Genomic DNA, 22,218 nt, shown 5'->3' on the forward strand with positions numbered 1-22,218 from the left:
CCCTCCACACACCAACAGCAGATATATATTTTTTCAAGTAAGCAAGGATATAGACATGTACCGAAGCATCTGCTACATCCACTATGCTTTCTTTATTTGACAATTTTCAAACAGAAAACGTAATAAACACCTGCTAATTGTAACCAGTGAAATAATACAATACAATGATATATAAAGATAAATCTAATCATGTCAGACCCACTTCTCTACAATTCCAACTCACGCTGTTACTGTGGGTAAGAAAGATCTGTAATCCGTGGAAAAGAATGAATGGTCTTGGCAGCCTCTGTATCAGCAGAGAGAGAGTGAGGGAGGCAGTATAGCATACTGATCAAGGGTACAGACTTGGGGTACAGAGCATCTGACATAGCTGGGCTGGAGTCCCACTCCTGAGAGTTACTGGCTGTCCCTGAGATTTACAAATTCTCAGATTCTCTGAGCCTCCTTTCCCATCTGTACAATGGGGATGAGAATAGCAGCTACCTTATAGGTATTCTTTTTCTCTCTCTCAGGGACTGCTCAGTCTCTCGCACCTGCTTCTCTGCAGATTTGTTCTTTTCCTCTCTCTGCAGACTAGAAAAAACAAAATGGGGAGGAACTTTTTCTCACATATGGCAAAGTTTTAATGTTTTCACTACATAAATTTCAATAAGCAAAAATGACTATGGCAATAAAAAGACTGACAAAGAACATTAACAGGCAATTCACAAAAGAGGAAATTCGAAGGGCCAAAAAAGGTATGAAAACCTCAATTTCATTCAAATAACTAACATAAAAACACAAATTGGCAAAAAATATTCACCCTAGTGACCAAAGAAATGAAAATTAAAACTATGATATGTCATTTTTCTTTATAAAATTAGCAAAAATAAAATGAAACTAGTATTGAGAATGCAGCATAATTTACATTTGCTTATACTACTGATAGTGTAAATTGATACAAACTTTCTACAAGGAATCTGGCAACATCTATTACAAATTTTTAAAGTAGTAATTCCCCTCCTTGATATTTATATATCATTTGTACTTACTCAAGGAGTTATTATGCTGTAAAAACATCAGAGATTCCCACAAATATTTATATAGAAGACATTTACCCAGTTTTAGCTACAGTCTAGTGAAAAACTAGAAACTAAATTTACAAGGTGAAATGAATTGTGCATATAATACCAGCCATTAAAATGATGTTTTCTAAAATTATTTAATGAAATGAGTAAATGAATACAGTGTAATGTTAAGAAAAAGTAATATACAAATCATATATATTATACATGTTAAAAATATATATACACATAAGAAAATACTGGAAGAAAAAAATCAAAATTGTGAAGACTGAGTTAGTTCTGGGAGGTGTGATTTTTCTTTCCTTTGTTATGTTTTTACTTCTCCTACATTTTTCTTACTTTAAAAAGTACTAATTTGTTCATCTCACAGTATTTTCTACTAGACTGTGGACTCCTCATAGAGGGGCCACATTTTCTTCACAGTGGCACCCTCCCTCAAAACCAGCACAGCACTGATACAAATAGGAACTTCCAAATGTTAAATCAATAAAGCAATCACTTTTGTAACCAAAGAAATTGCGATGGATTTTATTCTTAAATTAGTTATGATTTCTTCAAGGAATAATTATTTTATGTAAATGGAATTACAATCTATTCAACCTAATTGAGCATTTCTCAGTTATTTCTGGAATTTCATGTAAGTTGAAAATCACAAAAGAAGACACTATTAACATTACATTACAGGTATACCTCGGAGATGTTGCAGATTCAGTTCCAGACCACAGCAACAAAGCAAATATCACGGTAAAGCGATCACAAGAATTTTTTGATTTCCCGGTGCATATAAAAGTTACGTTTACACTATACAGTAGTCTACTCGGTGTGCAATAGCATTATGTCTAAAAAGAAAATGTCTATACCTTAATTTAAAAATGCTTTATTGCTAAAAAAAAAAAAATGCCATCCATCATCTGAGCCTTCATCGAGTCATAATCTTTTTGCTGGTGGAGGGTCTTGTCTCGATGTTGATGGCTGCTGACAGACCAGGGTGGGAGGGGCTGTGGCAATTTCTTAAAATAAGACAACAATGAAGTTTGCCACATTGATTGACTCTTCCTTTCACGAACGATTTCTCTGTAGCATGTGATGCTGTTTGGTAGCATTTTACCCGCAGTAGAATTTCTTTCAAAATTGGAGTCAATCCTCTCAAACCCTGCCAGGGCTTTATCAACTAAGTTTAGGTAATATTCTAAATCCTTTGTTGTCTTTTCAACAATCTTCACAACATCTTCCACCGGGAGTAGATTCCAACTCAAGAAACCACTTTCAGAGAGAAGTCAAGATGGCGGCATAGGCAGACTCTGAACTCACCTCCTCCCACAGACACAGCCAATTTACAACTACTCGTGGAAAAATTGCCCCTGAGACAGAACTGAAAACTGGATAAAAGGAACTCCTGCAACAAAGAACAGTCCTAGTTGAGGTGGAAGAGGCAGAAACTCCCTTCTGGAGAGAAAAACTCCACCTTCAAAAGCAACAGCACCTCACGGCCGCCCAGGAGCAGCCCAAAGGTCCGCAGCCCTCCCTGGAGGAGCGGGGCCCTGAGCCGGGAGCACCCTCGCTGTGGGCATTTTGTGGACCCAGCACAATCGAGATGAGTGGCATAATATCTGGCTTTGCCTGCTACTAAAACATTGGGGAGTAGCCCCAGAAAAGCTGGTTCACAAAGAAATTAAAACCAGCTCTTAAAGAGCCCACATGCAAACTCACCCGTTTCAGAAAGCAACCTAAAATCACCAGAAAGAAAGGTGCATAGTGCTTTCATGAAAAGAGACTCACCTGGTGGGCCCTGAGTGCATCTCGGTTATAGATGAGACCTCTCCAGGGACTGGGACATTGGCGGCAGCAATTGTTGTGGCCTGGTGTGGGCGTGCTAACACAGACGCCATTGGAGTTCTCCCTAGGGCCTGCTAGCCCATGTCACCAGCCCAGGTCTGCCCCACCCACTAGAGCACTGATTTAATCCAGCTCAGCCACGGCAGACAGCCCACCCTAGAGATGGGCCCCACCCAACAACAAGCCCTCAGGCAACTTGTGGGCCTGCATAGATTGGTGACTGGATTCTCTGCTTCCTGGCAACTGAGCCCACTTCAGTGGGGCAGGGCGTGCACAAGGAGTGGGTGGAGAGTGTGGGGTGGTGGTGGAGAGTGTGGGGATCCCGCCGTGGAGAGACTGGGTCCCCTTCAGGAGGTCGGGGCATGCACATGGGGCAAGACTGTGTTGACTGTGTGTGTGGACCTGTGGGCGGCAGGGCTTGTCAGCTGCAGAAGACTTGTGCTTCTCAAAGACATAGGGGGTTTGCCCCACCTTCCAAAGCCTGAAACAATTGGGTGCTCCCGTGCCTCAGGCCAGCCCCACCCACCTGCAATCCTCAGAGAGCTGACAAGAGACCTAAAGGATGGAGGCTTATAGCAATTGTAAGGCCCTGAGCCTAACAACCTGCCATGCTGGGGACCTCCTCACTTAAAAGAAATACTGCAACACAAATGTGGTATTAGAACTTGCAGCCAACTGTGCTGGGGCTCCCCACACCTGATAAAGAGACTGAAGGGCCCACAACAACTACAAAGGGCTGAGCATTACAACAGCTGACGAGGAGCATAACTCAGCCTCCCTGGGCACAAACAGGCCACAACAGAAGGACACACATAGCCCACATAGGGGTCACCCTTGGAACATTGAGAACTGAGGGAAGCACGCTGCAGGCCTACTAAGGTATCACTTATATAAGGTCACCTATCCAAAAGCAGGAGACGTAGCTGACCTACCTAATACATATACACAAGCACAGGGAAAGAGGCAAAATGAGGAGGCAAAGGAATACATTCCAAGTAAGGGAACAGGACAAAACCCCAGAAAAGGAACTAAGTGAAACAGAAATGAACAACCTACCCAACAGAGAGTTCAAACTAAGAGTGTTAAGGATGCTCATTGATCTGGGGAGAAGAATAGATGAACTCAGTGAGAATGTCAACAAAGAAATGGAAGATATAAAAAAGAACCAATCAGAAATGAAGAATACGATACTGGAAATGAAAAATTCACTAGAGGGACTCAAAAGCAGAATAGAGGATACAGAAGAACGGATCTGCGATCTGGATGAAAGACTAGAAGAAATTACCCAAGCTGAACAGGTAAAAGAGAAAAGAATTAAAAAGAGTGAGGACAGTCTAAGGGACCTCTGGGACAACATCAAGCGCACTAACATCTGTGTTATAGGTGTCCTGGAAGGAGAAGAGCGAGGCAAAGGGGCAGAGAATCTATTTCAAGAAATAATAGATGAAAACTTCCCTAACCTAAGGAAGGAAACAGACATCCAGGTACAGGAAGCACAGAGAGCCCCAAACAAGATAAACCCAAAGAGGCCCACACCAAGACACATCATAATCAAAATGTTCAGAATTAAAGATAAAGAGAGACTCCTAAAAGCCGCAAGAGAAAGTCAAGTTACATACAAAGGAAACCCCATAAGGCTATCAGCTGACTTCTCAGCAGAAACCTTACAGGCTAGAAGAGAGTGGCATGATATATTTAAAGTGCTAAAAGGAAAAAACTTATAGCCAAGAATACTCTACCAGCAAGGGTATCATTCAAAATGGAAGGAGAGATCAAAAATTTCCCAGACAAGCAAAAATTAAAGGAGTTTGTCACCAAGAAACCAGTGCTACAAGAAATGTTAAAGGGACTGATTTAAGAGGAAAAGAGAAAACCACAAATAGGAAAAATTATCTATTTCCATGATAAGAGGGTAATGGATACAAATGCACAAAAAAGAGGTTAGATATGACATCAAAAACATAAAATGAGGGAGGAGGGGAGTTAGAGTAGAGCTTTCAGACAGAGGTCAAACTAAAGAGACCATCAATTCTGTGTAGAAGAGGAAAGGAACAGAGAAGGACTACTAAAACACTGAGAAAAAAAAAAGTTTAAAAATGGCAGTAAGTACATACTTATCAATAGCTACTTTAAATGTCAATGGACTAAATGCTCCAATTAAAAGGCAGAGGGTGGCTGACTGGATAAAACAAGACCCATATATATGCTGCATACAAGAGACACACTTCAGACCTAAAGACACTCACCAACTGAAAGGGAAGGGATGGAAAAAGATACTCCATGCAAATGGCAATGAAAAGAAAGCTGGGGTAGCAATACTCCTATCAGACAAAATAGACTTTAAAACAAAAACTGTGAAAAGAGACAAAGAAGGGCATTACATAATGATCAAGGGAAGAATCCAACAAGAGGATATAACACTTGTAAATATCTACGCACCCAATGTAGGTGCACCTAAATATATAAAGCAATTATTAACAGACATAAAAACAGAAATAGACAGTAACACAATAATAGTAGGGGACTTTAACACTCCACTTACACCAATGGATAGATCATCCAAACAGAAGATCAATAAGGAAACATTGACCTTAAATGACACACTAGAACAGGTGGACCTAGTAGATATATACAGAGCATTCCATCCAAAAACTGAAGAATACACATTCTTTTCAAATGCACATGGAACATTCTCCAGGATTGATCACACATTAGGCCACAATACAAGTCTCCATAAATTTAAGAAGATTGAAATAATACCAAGCATCTTTTCTGACCACAACAGTATGAAACTGGAAATCAACTATAGGAAGAAAATCAGAAAAGCCACAAATACATGGAGATTAAACAAAATGCTACTGAACAACGACGGGGTCAAGGAAGAAATCAAAAAATACCTGGAGACAAATGAAAATGAAAATACAACATGCCAGAATTTACGGGATACACCAAAAGGGGTTCTAAGAGGGAAGTTTATAGCAATACAAGCCTATCTCATCAAACAAGAAAAATCTCAAATAAACAATCCAACAATACACCTAAAGGAACTGGAAAAAGAGGAACAAACAAAGCCCAAAATCAGTAGAAGAAGGGAAATAATAAAAATCAGAGCAGAAATAAATGAAATAGAGACTAAAAAAAAATAGAAAAAATTAATAAAACCAAGAGCTGGTTCTTTGAAAAGATAAACAAAATTGACAAACCTTTAGCTAGACTCACCAAGAAAAAAGAGAGAAGGCACAAATAAGTAAAATCAGAAATGAAAGAGGAGAAATTACAACAGACACCTCAGAAATACAAAAGATTATAAGAGAATACTATGAAAAGCTATATGTCAACCAATTCGACAATCTGGAAGAAATGGATAAATTCTTAGAATCATACAACCTTCCAAAACTGGATCAAGAAGAAGTAGAGAATTTGAATAGACCAATCACCAGTAAGGAGATAGAAACAGTAATTACAAACCTCCCCAAAAATAAAAGTCCAGGACCAGACGGCTTCCCTGGTGAATTCTACCAAACATTCAAAAAAGACTTAATACCTATCCTTCTCAAACTCTTTCAAAAAATTGAGGGGGGGGGGAAGCTCCCTAACTCATTCTATGAAGCCGACATTACCCTGATACCAAAACCAGACAAGGACAGCACAAAAAAAGAAAATTACAGCCCAACATCACTGATGAACAGCAATGAAAAAATCCTCAACAAAATACTAGCAAATCGCATACAACAGTACATTAAAAAGATTATACACCATGATCAAGTGGGATTTATTCCAGGGATGCGGGATGGTTCAACATTCACAAATCAATCAACGTAATACACCACATTAATAAAATGAAGAATAAAAATCACACGATCATCTCACTAGACGCTGAGAAAGCATTTGACAAGATACAGCATCCATTTACGATAAAAACTCTGAATAAAATGGGTATAGAAGGAAAGTACCTCAACATAATAAAGGCCATATATGACAAACCCACAGCTAATGTCATCCTCAATGGTGAAAAACTGAAATCTATCCCTCTAAGAACAGGAACCACACAAGGATGCCCACTCTCACCACTCCTATTTAACATAGTACTGGAAGTCCTAGCCAGAGCAATCAGGTAAGAAAAAGAAATAAAAGTGATCCAAATTGGAAAGGAAAAAGTAAAACTGTCACTATTTGCAGATGACATGATTTTATATATAGAAAACCCTAAAGAATCCACCAGAAAACGTTTAGAAGTAATAAACGAATACGGTAAAGTTGCAGGATACAAAGTCAACATACAAAAATCAGTTGCATTTCTGTACACTAACAACGAAGTAGCAGAAAGAGAAATTAAGAATACCATCCCATTTACAATTGCAACAAAAAGAATAAAATACCTAGGAATAAACTTAACCAGAGAGGTGAAAGATGTGTACATTGAAAACTAAAAAACATTGCTGAAGGAAATTGAAGCAGACACAAAGAAATGGAAAGATATTCCGTGCTCTTGGATTGGAAGAATTAACGTAGTTAAGATGTCCATACTTCCTAAAGCAATCTATAGATTCAATGCAATCCCTATCAAAGTTCTAACATTTTTCACAGAAATAGAACAAAGAATCCTAAAATTTATATGGAACAACAAAAGACCCCGAATAGGTAAAGGAATCCTGAGAAAAAAGAACAAAGCTGGAGGTATCACACTCCCTGATTTCAAAATATACTACAAAGCTATAGTAACCAAAACAGCATGGTACTGGCACAAAAACAGACACACAGATCAATAGAATAGAATCGAAAGCCCAGAAATAAACCCACACATCTATGGACAGCTAATCTTTGACAAAGGAGCCAAGAACATACAATGGAGAAAAGAAAGTCTCTTCAACAAATAGTGTTGGGAAATCCGGAGAGCCACATGCAAAAGAATGAAAGTAGACAATTACCTCACACCATACACAAAAATTAACTCAAAATGGATTAAAGACTTGAATGTAAGACCTGAAACTATGAAATTTCTAGAAGAAAACATAGGCAGTACACTCTTTGACATTGGTCTTAGCAACATATTTTCAAGCACCATGTCTGACCGGGCAAGAGAAACAGTAGAATAAATAAACAAATGGGACTACATCAGACCAAAAATCTTCTGCACAGCAAAGGAAACCATCAACAAAACAAAAAGACAACCTAACATATGGGAGAAGATATTTGCAAACCATACATCTGATAAGAGCTTAATCTCCAAAATATATAAAGAACTCATGCATCTCAACAACAAAAAAAGTAACAACCCAATTAAAAAAATGGGCAAAAGATCTGAACAGACATTTCTCCAAAGAAGATATACAGATGGCCAACAGACACATGAAAAGATGTTCAACATCATTAACTATCAGGGAATGCAAATCAAAACTACAATAAGATATCACCTCACGCCCGGCAGAATGGCTATAATTAACAAGACAGGAAACAAGTGTTGGAGAGGATGTGGAGAGAAGGGAACTCTCACACACTGCTGGTGGGAATGCAAACTGGTGCAGCCACTATGGAAAACAGTATGGAGATTCCTCAAAAAATCAAGGATAGAACTACCATATGATCCAGCTATTCCACTGTTGGGTATTTATCCAAAGAACTTGAAAACACCAATGCATAAAGATACACGCACCCCTGTGTTCATTGCAGCGTTATTCGCAATAGCCAAGACTTGGAAGCAACCTAAGTGCCCATCAAGGGACGAATGGATAAAGAAGCTGTGGTATATATACACAATGGAATACTACTCAGCCATAAGAAATGATGAAATCCAGGCATTTGTGACAACATGGACGGACATTGAGGGTATTATACAAAGTGAAATAAGTCAGAGGGAGAAGGTCAAATACCGTATGATTTCCTTAATTAAGTAGTAGATAATAACAACAATAAACAAACACATAGGGACAGAGATTGGATTGGTGGTTACCAGAGGGGAAGGGGGGAGGGAGGAGGGTGAAAGGGATAATTCGGCACATGTGTGTGGTGATGGCTTGTAATTAGTATTTGGGTGGTGAACAGGATGCAATCTAGGCAGAAATTGAAGTATAACGATGTACACCTGAAATTTATACAATGTTATAAACCAATGTAAAAAGAAAGGAAGGAAGGAAGGAAAGGAAAGGAAACGAAACGAAACTAAAGGAAACGAAAGGCAACGAAAGGCAGGAAAGGAAACGAAAGGCAGGAAAGGAAACGAAAGGCAGGAAGGAAGGAAGGAAAGAAGGAAGAAAGGAAGAAAGAAAGAAACCACTTTCTTTGCTCATCCATAAGAAGCAACTTCCCATCATTAAAGTTTTATCGTGAGATTGCAGCAATTCAGTCACATCTTCAGGTTCCACTTCTAATTCTAGTTCTCTTGCTAATTCCACCACATCTGAAGATATTTCCTCCACTGAAGTCTTGAACCCCTCAAAGTCATCCATCAGAACTGGAATCAACTTCTTCGAAATTCCTAATGTTGATATTTTGACCTCTTCCCATGAATCACAAATGTTCTTAATGGCATCTAGAATGGTGAATCCTTTCCAGAAGGATTTCAATTGACTTTACCCAGATCCATCTGAGGAATCACTACCTATAGCAGCTATAGTTTTATGAAATATATTTCTTAAGTAATAAGACTTGACAGTCGAAACTACTGCTTGATCCATGGACTGCAGAATGGATGCTGTGTTAGCAGGAATGAAAACATTAATCCCATTACGCATCTCCATCAGAGCTCTTGAGTGACCAGGCGCATTGTCACTGAGCAGTAATATTTTGAAAGGAATCTTTTTTGTCTGAGTAGGTGTCAACAGTGGGCTCAAAATATTCAGTATACTGTGTTGTAAACAGATGTGCTGTCATCTAGCTTTGTTGTTCCATTTATAGAGCACAGGCAGAGTAGATCTAGCATAATTCTTAAGGGCCCTAGGATTTTTGGAATGGTAAGTGGACATTAGCTTCAACATAAAGTCACCAGCTGCATTAGCCCCTAACAAGAGAGTCAGCGTGTCCTTTGAAGTTTTGAAGCCGGGCATTGACTTCTTCAATGGTAACTCTGTGATTTTAGTTGGCTTTTCTTTGACAACTATTGATGTTGAGAATCTTTTCCTATGCTCATTGGCCATTCCTATAACTTCTTTCATGAAATGTCCATTTAACTCTTTTGCCCATATTTTGTTGGCTTGTTTTTCTTCTTTAACTCTTTAAGAGTTATTTTTATATTTGGATACAGTCGGTTACCAGATATCTGCTTTACTTTAAGCAATTGAACTGGAGATTGTAGCCTGATATATGGATGTGATTTAATTAAAAAGAACTTTATGTAACTCCAATCTGTGATATACATTTAAATAAAGGGTTTTGGTATTGCATCAAAAGATTGACAGGTGCATGAGCAATTACATGTTTTCATCTGAAATATTTAATAGAAGTATATTAGTTTCCTCTTGCTGCTGTGACAAATTACCACAATGCAGTAGCTTAAAACAGCACAAATTTATTATCTGACAAGGTCTGTAGGTCACTAGTTTGGAATGGGTCTCCCTGAGCTTAAATCAAAGTGTCAGCAGGGGCACTTTCCTTCTGGAGGCTCGAGGAGACAATCCATTTCCCTACCTTTTCCCTCTTTTAGAGCATTCCCTACACCCCGTGGCTTGTGGCTCCATTCCTCCATCTTTAAAGACAGTAGCATCAGGCTGAATCCTTCTCGAGCTGTCGTTTTCGGTTGCTTCTTTTTTGCCTCCTTCTTCAACTCTTAAGGACGCTCATGATTACATTGGGCCCTTCTCCTCTCTAGCTGTGAAAGTCCTAGATGGCATCTTCTTCCAATAGAAGGCTGCCAGTCTACACTGAAAATTGCTGTTTAGTGTAGCTGCCTTCATTAATTATCTTAGCTGGATCTTCTGGATAACTTGCTGCAGCTTCTACATCAGCACTTGCTGCTTCACTTTGCACTTTTATGTTATGGAGACGGCTTCTTTCCTTAAACCTCATGAACTCACCTCTGCTAGCTTCAAACTTTTCTTCTGCAGCTTCCTCACCTCTCTCAGTATTGATAGAATTGAAGAGAGTTAGGGCCTTGCTCTGGATTAGGCTTTGGTTTAAGGGAATGTTGTGGCTGGCTTGATCTTCTATCCAGACCACTAGAACTTTGTCCATATCAGCAAGAAGGATGTTTTTCTTTCTTATCATTCATGTATTCACTGGAGTAGCACTTTTAATTTCCTTCAAGAACTTTTCCTTCGCATTCACAACCTGGCTAACTGTTTGGCACAAGAGGCCTAGCTTCTGGCCTATCTCGGCTTTCAACATGCCTTCCTCACTAAGCTTGATCATTTCTAGCTTTTAATTTAAAGTGAGAGACGTGCAACTCTTCCTTTCACTTGAACACTTAGTAGGGTTATTAAGTGGCCTAATTTCAATATTGTTGTGACTCAGGGAGTAAGGAGGCCTGAGGGGAGGGAGAAAGATGGGGGAACAGCCAGGCGGCGGAGCTGTCAGAACACACACATTTATTAATTAAGTTCACTGTCCTATATGGGCGTGGTTCATGGCACCCCAAAACAATTACAATAGTGACATCAAAGATCACTGATCACACACCATCATAACAAATATAATAATAAGGAAAAATTTTGAAATATTGTGAGAATTACCAAAATGTGACACAGAGACATGAAGTGAGCAAATGCTGTTGGAAAAATGGCGCCAATAGACTTGCTCGATGCAGGGTTGCCACAAACCTTCACTTTGTAAAAAACTCAGGATCTGCGAAGCACAATAAAATGAGGTAAGCCCTTATAATCAAAGGAGGCTATGTTTTTAAAATATTCTTATTTTATATATTAACTCTTGTACCAAAAAGGATGTTAGGTGGCCTTAATAAGAACATATAATAGTAGCAGTTTATATTCATCAAGTACTTACTAAATGACAAGGTTTTTTCTAAGTGCTTTAACTCTATTAAGTTATTTAATCTTCATAACAGTGCTACTAATATCGCAATTTCACAAATGAAGGAACTGAAGCACAATGTTCAGGAAAATTTACAAGATCACACACCTGGTAAATGGATGAGTCAGGATTCAGCTCAGACCCTCTGGGTCCGAAGCTCATACTCTTAGGGACTACACAGCTGCTTTGATGTGAGGAGAGATTTGAGATGGTCAGATCAGCTATGTTCTGATCGTTAAATCCCCATGTGACTTCTTCATGTTCAACATCCAGCCATTAAGTACAACAAATTGAAGCATGAAGCACACGGACCAAATGCTGGGTGGACAACGTTCCTATTTTTAGCCCAACCTTCTTTTGAACCTTAACCCCTCTCCTGTTGTAGCCTTCTCTTCCCAAAATGTTCTCTCTGCCCTCCACTCCAGCAACACTCACAAACAGGAAAGGATATTTTCAGCTTGTTCATTCTGAAGTATGTAAAATAACTGATGTGACATTGTTACCCACTCCAAGGAATTTGGATTTTTAACAAAAAACAGATTCTTAAATCAAAAGACCAAATCTCTAATAGTGAGGGTTTCAAGGATGAACAAGGCTGTGAAGGAGATGGTGTGGATAGAGAGACTATCTGGTACCACTAAAATTATACCCACCAAAGAGCCAGTCTGAGCTCCTGAAAGCAGCATGAGCTTCGGAGTGGATCGTTTTCTAGCTGTGTGAACACAGAATATGTAGTTAATGAGGCCTCTTTTTTTTTAATTTTTAAAGAAGAACATGCTACCTACTTTCCAGGGATGTGACAAGATTTAGTGATAGTGTATATAAATTAGCACCCGCAGTCTCTGGTATAGGATTCACTCTCCATAAATTATTGGTATTGGTGTTTAGTATTCATTTTGGTACTAGTATAAGCATTAATATTAATGAAAAAGTACTGAAGCTAGCATCAGAGAACCTAGATGTGAGCTTTAGCTCAACCTTGACTGTATTGGGAGAGGCAATCCCCTTGGGCCCTGAACACCCCTGCAAGTTCTTTCTGGGTAGCCAAGAATGTAAGGCCCTGTGGGCTCTTCATCAGGGCCATTTGTCAGGGTTGTTTTTGCAACAAGCAACCTTGAAGGATAAGATAATACCTCCACACAGACAAAGAGCAGGTTTGCTTAGCACTCACTATAAAAACAGTCAACTCCTCTCCTGTAACACAACCGGCTGCACGTGCAGCATCCATCTAGGTCCATCTGTGTCACCACATGGGACTTGGAGGGCATGGGGAAATGGAGCTGACATCATGCTCCTGCTGTTTGCTGTGCTGCCTTTGTCTCTGACCTAAGAGTTTTCTGTCTTCTACCAGCATCCAGAAAACAGTCACAGGCTAGCTTGTCAGCTTACACGTGGGATAAAATCTCAGAGCCTTCACAGATCACGACAGACTGAATTTTCTCATTTACCATAGAAAGAATAGTACCACTTGCCCAATCTCCCTCACAGAACTATTGGAAAAGCTAAACAAAATATATATTAATGCAGATTGTCAATTTTTATATAAAATGAGAGACTCGTATAACACCAGTGACCACAGACCGTTAAGGACAGCCTCATGTCGTAGCGATGAGCGACTCTCAAAACAGAGGAATGCTTTGTCGTTAATTACAAGTCAGCACGTGTCTGTATTTTTTAAGCTCTATCTCAAAAGCATTCCATGTGGTTTTTGTTTTGTTTTTTTTTTTAGATTTTATTTTATTTTCTCCCCCAAAGCCCCAGTAGATAGTTGTATGTCATAGCTGCACATCCTTCTAGCTGCTGTACGTGGGACGCGGCCTCAGCGTGGTCGGAGAAGCGGTGCTTCGGTGCGCGCCCGGGATCCGAACCCAGGCCGCCAGCAGCGGAGCCTGCGCACTTAACCGCTAAGCCACGGGGCCGGCCCTCCATGTGGCAGATACCAGACACGGAGAATACTGACATATGAGTGATGCACTCCTATACATGCATGCAAATGAACCTTCTGGTAACTTATAAACTGAAACGAAGACAAAAGTCCACAAAACATTGACTTTCTTCTGCTGAGATTACATTGTAGTTTTGATATAATAGCTTATATATTCATTTTTCTCTTACTTCAATGAGGTTTACACTGTGGGGATTCTACACTGCTTTCCGTAAGTACTTGGTCTGTTTCTCCTGGACTAAAGTCCATGGAGATTGACATGGAAAGCCTGATTTACCCTGTTCCTCCCACCTCACATGCATCAAGGCCAAAGCAAAAAGCATCTTTCCCTGAGACTGCCAACTACAAAGAACTAACGGAAAACCAGGACCTTTGAGTGGTGTGAATGCTAGTTACAGTTTGAATCTATCAAGCAATTATCAGATATGCAATGACCCGTATGCTGAAATCTTCAAATGGCCAGATAGGTCCTCCCAAATTCAGGGAACCATTGAGGGTCATTCAAAATCACTATAACTAGTACCCTTGACATTTACCAAACCATAAACCAAACCTGGCCCAAGTGTAAACTGATTAAGTGAAAAGTCATTAACACAGCTTTAATATTTCATAAGAAGCCTCGAATTTCAGGGCAGCCTATTGTTTCAACAGTAAATCAAAATGATCAGAAATCCATATGCATGTGAGCATGATGAATGCTTTATTAATAACAAATGAACCCACACTGAGATCCAACACATCCATCTGCAAATGTCTGCTGAAGTAGTGGGAGGCGAAAGGAAGTAATTTGCCAGAATCGGTCTGCGAGGGAGTTTCTTTTTGTTTCGACTGATGAAGGAAGGAGGTTTTGTGTGGCACCTAAAAAATCTGAGAAATGGACAAGAGAATAATATCGTGCATGCACCTCCTATTTGCCGCTAGACTGGCTCTGGGGACTATCAGAGCATAAAGACTGAAGCTTTGATTCCAAGCGACAGAATGAAACCTTGAAACACACAGTCTCCCTGGCAATCAGAATTGCGTTCCATGCTTTTGTTGCTGTTACACTAAGACTTTAACATGTGTCACATCTATTTGCTCTGGTTCAGGGAGCCCAGACAATAGACTTTAATGTGAAAAACAGGTAAACAGCTCAGTATTACTAACTGAACACTACAGGAATTTCTTCAAGGTTTGGGGGGACTCTGTAGCCTGCATTTTCTCGTAATAATAGCTAATCAAAAGAGTGGAGAAAATGAAAGAAGAAAAGAGAGAGAGGGAGACGGAGACAGAGACAGAGAGAGAGATGTAGCTAGGAAATTAAATTCCTAGAAGTATTGTTTTGCAGTTAGTCTTCCTAAAAAGAACCTTACTTTTCATTTCTTTTGTTTACCTTTAATTTTTTAAATACTGATACTATAATTTTCTTTTTATATAAATAGTCTCTTCATTATGATAACAGTATATGTGCTGTTTCTAGATCACTACTCCTCAGATAAATGCAGTCACTTCCTTCTCTTGGTCTTTTCAGGCCTCTGGCACTGACCCAGGACCCCTCTCCCTCCCAGGAGACATTCAAATACTCAGTAGATAAGCAGCTCAAAAGTGAGGAGGGCAAGGTCACGTCACTCAGCCTCCTGGGCCCTCGCAGGGTCAGACCCTGTGCTGCAACCTCAGTCTGATCAGGCGCTCAGCCCTTCCAACACCAGAGCTGGGAGCTCCTGGAGATGATTCCTGAGCTCCGTAGGAGGTAACTTGAGAATAAAGAGGTCAAAGACTTTTAACCACAAACTGCAGAGGGGAAGGAGACAATTGGACATCATCAGGCAGGTACTGCTTTGCCTCCATTGGAGCTTTCTGTATGATGCATGTACACTGCACTCATGTCCATTTATAAGGCTTGTAGCATGGCTGCCTTAGTGAGTGATCAGAACTTTGCCGTCATGGACTTGTTGCTTTAATTATATTTTGTCATTTATAGCACTCATATATCACACACCAATATAACGCCAAACTATACTCTAAACCACCACTCTCAAGCCACATCCATCTGGACATTCAATCGGGACTCTGAGATCTGGTAAGAAATTCCCGGGGTCAGCCTCCACCAGCAGACCCCTTCCAGGCCGATGTCACTCATCCCTTTTGTGAGGGAGTCTTTAGTTTTCTCCCACGTGTTCCTGGACAGCGCTCCTCCTGAGTACCTCCCTGCATCCTCTACTCAGTTGCCTTTGGTGCTCAAGGAGTGTGATGCTTGATGCCAGTCATGGAATGTCTTTTCCACCAAAACTGAATAAAAGTGACCGATGTTCTCCATACCTTGTCCCTGCCGTGACTCACTGTGTTCTGCTTCATCTACTTTAATACCACCCTTTCATAAATCTCAATATGACAACCTTCATTCTAGGTTTGTATCTTTTTTTAATTAAGTGCCCCTCCTGCCTCCTATATTTGAGTACTCTAGTTCCCTTGAGTAGCAGGTTCAAGTCTGGGCCCTGGCACTTTCCAGGTGAGTGATATTGGGCAATAATTTCTCTCCATCACCCATGGGGTAATTATCCTACCTCAAAGGTAGCTGTCAGATTCATCTCTCTTGCATTGTCAAATTCCCTCAGACACTGTAGGGGTCCTCTTATCTGTTGCAACTGGAATCAGAAGTTCATGGGTTAATCAAAACAGCCAGAAATATGGAGGAATCTTAAGAGTCATTAATACACACTGTGGTGAGCAAAACAATGGCCTCCCAAAGGTGTCCATGTTCTGAGTCCCAGAATTTGTGAATACGTTTGTTACATTGGCAAAGAGGGATTAAGATTGCAGATGGAACTAAGGTTGTTAATCAGATGATCTTAACATAGGAAGATTATCCTTTTTTATCCTGGAGGGCCCAATGTAATCATGAGCGTCCTTAAGAGTTGAAGAAGGAGGCAAAAAAGAAGCAACCAAAAACGACAGCTCGAGAAGGATTCAGCCTGATGCTACTGTCTTTAAAGATGGAGGAATGGAGCCACAAGCCACGGGGTGTAGGGAATGCTCTAAAAGAGGGAAAAGGTAGGGAAATGGATTGTCTCCTCGAGCCTCCAGAAGGAAAGTGCCCCTGCTGACACTTTGATTTAAGCTCAGGGAGACCCATTCCAAACTAGTGACCTATAGACCTTGTCAGATAATAAATTTGTGCTGTTTTAAGCTACTGCGTTGTGGTAATTTGTCACAGCAGCAAGAGGAAACTACTATACTTCTATTAAATATTTCAGATGAAAACATGTAATTGCTCATGCACCTGTCAATCTTTTGATGCAATACCAAAACCCTTTATTTAAATGTATATCACAGGTTGGAGTTACATCAAGTTCTTTTTAATTAAATCACATCCATATATCAGGCTACAATCTCCAGTTCAATTGCTTAAAGTAAAGCAGATATCTGGTAACCGACTGTATCCAAATATAAAAATAACTCTTAAAGAGTTAAAGAAGAAAAACAAGCCAACAAAATATAGGCAAAAGAGTTAAATGGACATTTCATGAAAGAAGTTATAGGAATGGCCAATGAGCATATGAAAAGATGCTCAACATCAATAGTTGTCAAAGAAAAGCCAACTAAAATCACAGAGTTACCACTAGGTACCCATTAGAGTGGCTAAATTTTAAAATACTGACAATACCAATCGTTGACAAGGATTAGACTTTTCATTATGTGGCATTTGAAATAATATATTTGTTTTCTTTTCTTGGACATTTCATCAATAGTTCAACTGATTCTACAGTTTATTCAAGAAGCAAAATGATGGATTTTCCAAGAGAGCTTTTACATAGTTTTTAAGATTAAAATCATTTTTAAGCTGTACATTCAAAGAAAAAATATCAGGTTAGCAAGAAACTTCTTTCCTAAAATGGTATTTCAGAAGACAAAGAAGCAACATGAACAGAATTTCAAGGAAATAATATTGTGACCCAGAATTACTGTTCATGTGAAAGGAAATAATAATAATAATAAAGCACTGAAGAAATGCTGGTGAGCCATGTAACAGGAAGGAAGAGGAGGAGGAAGACGTTGCTTGGACTATGTTTGATGAAACAATATGTATATCAAAAAGAATCCTTGAAAAAAAAGTAATGTGATTTAAAACTTAAGTAATAATAATGTGGACCTAAAATACTATATTATGTTTTAATATCTTAGGATGTAACTAATGATGTGAGAGGAAGAAAGTAAAATCATGCTGTTTCTCAGCTTTTACCCTCTGCCATAAGTGAAATGTGTTAAATTTCTAAACATTAGGGACTTTCACACAACTAAATGCTATATAGTCATTAAAATTATGCATTTCTGGTTAAAAATAGCACAAGAAATCCATTTACCCTCAAGTCACGTTGACCAGACTTCGTTCCTATGCCCATCCCTACACCTAACATTTGCAAAGACCAATCATGAGTCTTCTTGCATTGGGAGTGAGCTGACCTCCTTGGAGAACAAGAGGGTTTTACCGGCCACAATATCATGGCTCTGTTTTCAGGAAAGAAGAGATGCAAGGATTGGCTGTTGAGAAACCAGTGAATAGTGTCAATGTCCTCCAGGCAAAGCTCAACAGGAGCGCACTGACAGCTGAAGGAGTTGGCTGTGGTGCTCACTGCAGTAAGGAAGAATGCACACCATGGGGATCATGGGCATCTCAGTAAAGAAGAATGAGAAAGGATTAATTATAGAGTTGGGCATGGGGTAGGTGATTTGGGGGAGGGTTAAAGGAAGCAGGACTTTGCTATGGATTGCATGCTATCAGGAAAGGAGGGCAACTATAGACTGGGTATTGTAGGGGAGGAAGACTATCCTCTACCCACTCTGGGTCCTTTCTGACTGGGCTACAAATTAAATTGACGTGAGATCGAATAGCAGGAGAAAATCAAACAAAGCTTTATAACGTGTAAAAACTGGGTAAATGGACAAATTGCGGAGGTTCTCATCTTTAAATAGCATATTCAGGTAAAGACAAAGGAGGATGCTCGGGGTGGAGGGAGTCAGCTATGAGAGATTACCAGAAAAGCACAGTAGACAAGAGTACGCAGATTTAAGTCCTTGCCTTCCTCATTGATAAGAGTTTCTAGAGATAAAGTTATCCCCCCTTCTTCTCTAAGGTCATCCCCCCTTCTTCCCGGTACAGAGAGGGAGATACCTTTATAAATGGAGATTTCCCTTATGAATGTAAATGTCTCTTGCAAAGGGTAACTTCTACTTTTACTTGGTTTTTAGAGCTTTGATAAGAAGGGGCTTAGCAAGGACCCTCCCAGCCCATCCATACCCAGAGTTATCTATGGTGATGGCTTGTCCCGGGGACAGGCCTTGTATCTTAAACTCTTTTAGGCAGTTACTGGGGTAGGGGGAGGGTCAAAGTTTCTTTCAGAGAAAATAATCAAGGTAAAGAGAATATTTTGAGGTGGCCAATTCTGATCCCCCACAATATCTTAAGGAATCTTATCTATAAGGCAAGAGGTATGACTCGAGGCTAGAGCTGTGGTAGTCACTCATATTAGCCAAGACAGGGATGTTTGGTATCTTTGTGCTTTGCTTTTATCAGTGCTTAGACAAAATTACCAAGTTCTCTCATTTGTTCTTTCTCTCCCTTCACTGCAGTCACAGAATGCCCTCCTCTGATGTGACGTCCATGAGATTGTTTCTGTCCCACAGGAGAACTCCTCTGCCTAGTTGTAAGTGTCCTGCCAGTTCCGGAATGTCAGGAGCTGCTTTTCTCCTTCTCAATAGTTTTATCCAGATGGTGGGGACGAGGTGAGAGCTAATCCTAATGCTGTTATTTGTACCTAATATTCTTGATGCTTCATATACCTAGTAAGAGGCACAAATTTGGCAAGATTTCAGTAAGAACTCTTTTTAAAGAAAAATCTGTTTGTATCTAAGCTAACGAAACAGTTCATACCTCTGTGCAGGAAATGTTGCCCCCCTCCCACTCCTCAATTACCCTAGAGAACCTCGAGGGCGCTTTTGCTTGCAATAAATATGTCAGGCTTTGTTTGTTTGCTTGGTCTTCCCTGATACTCGCAAATATTGATTCTATCAGTGGATTTATTTAAACGGCAAACAAAAAAGAGCTTCCCCGTATGAGCATTTCTAAGCCAAGTTTCTGGCCAGAGGGAATTTGTTCCCCTTTCAGTTATAATTCTCTCCAAACTAGATACTGTCAGGGGAGGCCTAAGAAACAGCACGTGCAACTCCGCTCACTGTGGCTTTACGTCAAGTTTCAGCTGCACCCGGAGCCAAGTCACACAACACAGACACCAAGAGAAACAAGGGGTTCCATTCCCACGGAGAGGAGAGGCTTCCTGGTCTCAGTGGGCAACAAAGAGAAAAGAGAACTTCTCCGAAACAGGAAAGGAGGCTTTTTCTATCCCCAGTTTATCTTCAGAGTGTTGCTGTTCTGAGCTTTCTCACCATTTTAACCCTCTCGGCTCAAGGAAACCAAAAGAAGAAACTGGCATTAAGTCAGTTAGACAAATAAATCCAAAAAATCATCTGTTTGGTGACCATCTTCTACAGTCTCCTGACTGAGCTGGACACAGACAGCCAGAGACACAGTCAGGCTAGGGTGTCTCTGGGGAATTGGAGAGCCCAGGATTCGGGAAGAGCTGGATCTCAGCTGTGCCGGTCCACCCAAAAGTACAGAGACAGCCAGTGGGCAAAGCTTACCTGTCTGAAGACGTGCCCTGTAGTATGACCGCTGCATGGGCTGGGGAAGCCATTCTGCAGTTTTCCATCCTTCTGCCACCCCCCACTGCCTGTACTATCACAGGCGTCTTCTCTAATCCACGGTCGGTCTGGGTCAGAGCAGCCCTTCCTCCTGGTTTCTAGGACATTATTCCAAGACAGAGTCTTTCAGGAAAAACTTCACAAGAGGTCAGCCCCTGCCTTATATCTCTGATTTTGCCTTCCCCATCCCCTCCCAGCAGGAATACCTGGTGACCCATTTACAGTCCCGGGGCCAATGTGGGGGGGGGGCAGGAAGTACAGCAGCAGCTTCCGATTTCAAGGTGGTGGTACCTGGACCTGATCCTGTCGCCCATGGACTTGGGATCTCCCCCGGGCCAGCTGGTAGACTCTTAGGCACAGCTCTCCTTTCTTTCCACCCCCTCGCCGCACCCGCTGCCCTACAGTGTTGATCCAGACTCTGAGACATGACTTCCTCCTTGATTTTCCTGCCTTCTACTCTCACCCAAGCCCAAGGAAGCCTGATTAGCACACAAAGATCATGCCAGCCTCTTCTGGGAGACTGGGTACTATTTCATCTCCCTGCCGCTGGCTGGGGATCTAGTTTAAATTGAATTGTCTTTACCGTTTCCAAAGTCAAGCCTTTCAGCATTTATTCTGACCTGAACGAGAGGTCTCCAACCCTCTGTTCTCCTTCAGAATATTCTGTGTTGATTGGGAAACAATAAAAATAAGATTCACAGCCTCTACTCTACAAACCTCAAATCAATGATGTGGTGTAATCATGTCACCACTAAAGGAGGGTACAGGGTACATATAATAAAGGGGAATCAGTTTGCTATGAGTAATGAATCTGAGCCCAGTTTCTACAAATGTTGGTGGTGTAGATGGCCCTCCATGAACAGGGAGCACACAGACATGAAATCAAATGGCTGCCTGGAAAATATCCACATGGGACTCGTGTGATTAATCAGCTCCACATAATGGTCACATTATAAATATCATTATGTATGTTAAAGTTCAAACAACGTGGTCCCTGCTAGCATGGAGACTCTCACACCGTCCGCTGAGTGGTAAATCACGGCCCCAAGGAGCTCGTGCTTCCTCCCCCGCCCCTCTTCCCGGGATGTTTTGAGGGTCACATTTGCCCTTCAGCAGTGATGAAAGGAGTGTTGTGCTAATGCTGAGCACCACCATTACTCATATCCCTATCCTCTGGCCAGGGTTTAATTGCAGCATCCTGGAAGTAGAAGCAAAAATTGTATTACAGAGGAAACGTTCATCTTCCTGATTATAATACCTGACAAAAGGCAGCCTTTTCTATTAATCTCCGGTACCTTCACCAGAGGCGCATCCGTTCACTCACCGTGCGTGTGCAGGGCCCACATCCAGGCAGCGTCATGCAGAAATGGAATATGTGGCTCTTGGGGTCTATAACTTCAGCCTGAAGAAGCTGAGCTGATAATCACATCACTCCAATGCCACATCCTTAATCGGCCTTCTACGGGCACAAGGTAAGAATTTTACTGGAGAGAATCTGTGTCCCAGAATTCCTGACTGCCAGGACCCAGATGAGCTCTGCTGAATATAAAGTATTCCAGCATATTCTAGCCGTCTCATTGTAGCCTATTATAATCCAATTCACGCTTATTCAGAAATGCCCTGCGTTTCTCAGAGTCATCTCTGTCCTCCTTTTTAGTTCTTTAAGTGATACGCAAA

Source organism: Ceratotherium simum, chromosome 20 (genome assembly GCF_057802395.1).
Source record: "Ceratotherium simum simum isolate JZ-2026a chromosome 20, ASM5780239v1, whole genome shotgun sequence".
Taxonomy (NCBI): domain Eukaryota; kingdom Metazoa; phylum Chordata; class Mammalia; order Perissodactyla; family Rhinocerotidae; genus Ceratotherium; species Ceratotherium simum.